This window comes from Sinocyclocheilus anshuiensis, unplaced genomic scaffold, assembly GCF_001515605.1.
Source record: "Sinocyclocheilus anshuiensis isolate Anshui unplaced genomic scaffold, SAMN03320099.WGS_v1.1 scaffold246, whole genome shotgun sequence".
In the NCBI taxonomy this organism is placed as follows: Eukaryota; Metazoa; Chordata; class Actinopteri; order Cypriniformes; family Cyprinidae; genus Sinocyclocheilus; species Sinocyclocheilus anshuiensis.
In genome coordinates, this window is record NW_015542356.1 from 15,956 (window position 1) to 19,410 (window position 3,455).

Below are 3,455 nucleotides of genomic sequence, written 5' to 3' on the forward strand. Positions count from 1 at the left end.
TTCAGCAGGGATTAGGACTTTGCTTTCTGCAAACCAGTCAAGTTCTTCCACACTGACTGAATCATTCTTTTTTTTTTTAACCTTGCCTTATACACAGAGGGATTGTTGTGTTAGAATAGAAAAGGGTCCTGTCCAAACTATTGGTATAAAATTAGAAGCACACAATGTCATTATATGCTTAAACATTTTTACTACCCAATACTTTTGGCAATATAGTGTACAAGCCAACCTAGCTATTCAAAATCTTTGTCTGCAATTTAATAATATTGACCTATTACTTTTGCTTTTTTTTAACCTTGCCTTATACACAGAGGGATTGTTGTGTTAGAATAGAAAAGGGTCCTGTCCAAACTATTGGTATAAAATTAGAAGCACACAATTCCCTAGAATATCATTATATGATTAAACATTAAGATTTGTACTCATGGAAATTACCAAAGTAGTCAAACCTGTTCATTAGAAGGGGGTGTCCCTATACTTTTGGCAATATAGTGTATGTTTGGTGCGTTAGTGGGCCCAACCTCATATTCTTTCATAGGGCCCAAAATTGCTAGCGGCGCCCCTGTTCATGGGGACACTCTTTAGCAATGTAGCAAACCCTGGACTTATTATACCAGCTTCTCATGGTGTAAGGGAATCATTGATTTTTTTTCTTAATCACATAATACAAGCAAAATCTCTTACATTTTTGTTTTGTATTTCTTACAGTCTGGCAATTTACTACCTGAATTCTGTGTCAGAGGCCTATAAGAACTCCAACATGGAGCTAAAAAAGAAAATGCAGATGGTTAGTATTGTTTTTGTTCGGATGCACAGCAGTCCATACTAAGATTTGTTAGATGGCAGAGAGTTGTTACAATTTTAGCCAGTTTGTGCTTCTAACATAAATTTCTAGGCAAGAGAAGGAAAAGAACAGACAGAACAACAAAGACAGCACTAACCAGGTGATGAAGGACCTGGAGGATCGCTCTCTTGTGCCCCCTGCTCCTCCAGAGAATAGTGCAGGTTTGTATTGCATAGAATGTTGTTACTGACCAATTCTACCTTTGCATTTGGTAGTATTAATATAAGTATAATTGGTAACATTATCAGATTAGCTTTCGCTGTTACTGTTAAAAGTTTGAAATAAATAATAATAATTTTATTCAGCAATGATACATTAAACTGATCAAAAACAAGGACTTTTACATTGTTACACAAAACTGTATTTCAAATAAACACTGTTCCTTTGGACTTCTTAGTCACCAAAGAATCCTAAAAAAATAATATATTAGGCAGAACAACCATTTTCAGTTGTGATATAATTTTTTTTTTAAAAGTGAATGGAGCACCAAGCATACAAGAATGATTTCTGAAGGATCATGTGACATTGAAGACTGGAGTAATGGCTTCTAGAAATTCAGCTTTGCCATCATTTGAATAAATTGCATTTTAAAATATATTAAAATAGAAAACAGCTATTTTAAATTGTTATAATATTTCACAATATTACTGTTTTTACTGTATTTTTAATGTAGTAAATGCAGCCTTGGTGAGCATAAGATTTCTAAAACATTTTACAGACACTAAACTTTGAACAGTAGTGTAATTCTATAAGTCGTATGTGTTTCAATAATTAAAAAAAACATGTAAATTATACAAAAATACAGTAAATCTTGAGAAGTGGATGCTTTAGATTAAACTCTTGCCCCTCATTCCATTCCATGTTTCTTCCTTCCTTAGAAAAAAAACATGACCAGGGTGGAAAATCGCCAAAAGTCAAACCAGGCACAGATGGAGGTGGCGTGCATCTGCAGAAAGACGTGTCACTCGCGTCAGCTAATCCTAACGCCCGGGGGCCTGTGACTCGAGCGCCAGGCCCCAGGGGACCTGGACCTCTACCTGGCCAACCAGGGGCAGGCAGGGGTCAAGGGCCACCGCCTAGAAGGCAGTAATGTTTGATCTAGTCTTTATTGTGTGCTCTGTCGGCCTACACACTCTATAATTAATGTAAACATTGGTTTGTTTTATTAGATAAATCAATATTTAAAGAAATTTGGAGATATCATAATAATTATCATACATTCCTTTACAGTAAATTGCATATGTGACCCTGGACCACAAAACCAGTCATAAGTAGCACCAGGTATATTTGTAGCAATTGCCAAAAAAAACATAGTATGGGTCAAAATTATAAATTTTTCTTTTAATCATTAGGATATTAAGTAAAGATCATGTTCCATGAAGATATTTTGTAAATTTCCTACCGACAAGATATAAAAAATGTATTATCATTAGTAATATGCATTGCTAAGGACTTCATTTGGACAACTTTAAATATTTTCTCAATATTTTGATTTTTTTGCACCCTCAGATTCCAGATTTTCAAATAGTTGTATCTATGCCAAATACTGTCCTATCCTAACAAACCATACATCAATGGAAAGCTTATTTATTCACAATGTATAAATCTCAATTTAAAAAAATTGACCCTTATGACTGGTTTTGTGGTCCAGGGTCACATATATCATATACATACAGTGGCCCCAAAATGAATTTGGACACTCAGTCACATCAAACAACCTTACCTATCAACATCTTTCACTAACACTGGACATACAAAAAAGAGTGTAAATATTTTTTGTCTTCATTTTGAGCAGTATATAGATTGTTTTATCATTTAAAGAAAAATTGTGAAACATTTTTATGTTCTCTCTGTTTTTTTTTTCTTTTAAACTAAATGCTTGCTTTGGTATTTTGTTGATGCAGTGAGATGTATTTTTAATTGTGTCTGAAGTGTCTAAACTCTCTTTGGGCCTACTGTATGTGTTATGTGTTTAATGCATGTATATTATACCACCACATATAACTGCTTTATTATTGAACTACAGTTACAGTACATTTGTTGTCTATTTTATTTAGTGTTTTATAATAAATCCAAAATCTAGTATATAAAGTTTTTTAGTCATTTCCGTACTTTAGTGACAGTTGAGCATTGTGAAGATTGGATTACTAATGCTCACAATGATACATGAATCACTCAACAAGCACCCAAACTGGTTCTGAACGTTTCTGCATGTATCCTTTGTGCAAAAGCATGACACAAACCCAGAACCCAGTTATACAACATTACTTTTTCAAACCTCATGTTTTAGAGTTTGTCCTGTCACCTAAAATTGCCCTCACAACTTTGACTCAACATCTGTAGTGTGCGAAAACTCTAGTCAGGAATTGTAGCTTGACCATGGAAGGACAGTTCACCCAAAAATGTAATTTCCTCACCCTTATGTAATTCCGGTTATTTTCTTTCTTCTGTGGAACACAAGGACATACATCTGCATTCTCTTCCTTTTACCTTTAACAGCAGAAAGTCATGAGTTTTTGGAAAAACAATGAATGAGTAAATGATGATAGAATTTCCATTTTTGGATGAACTAACTGTACATGAATAGAATAGAATAGAATAGAATAGAATA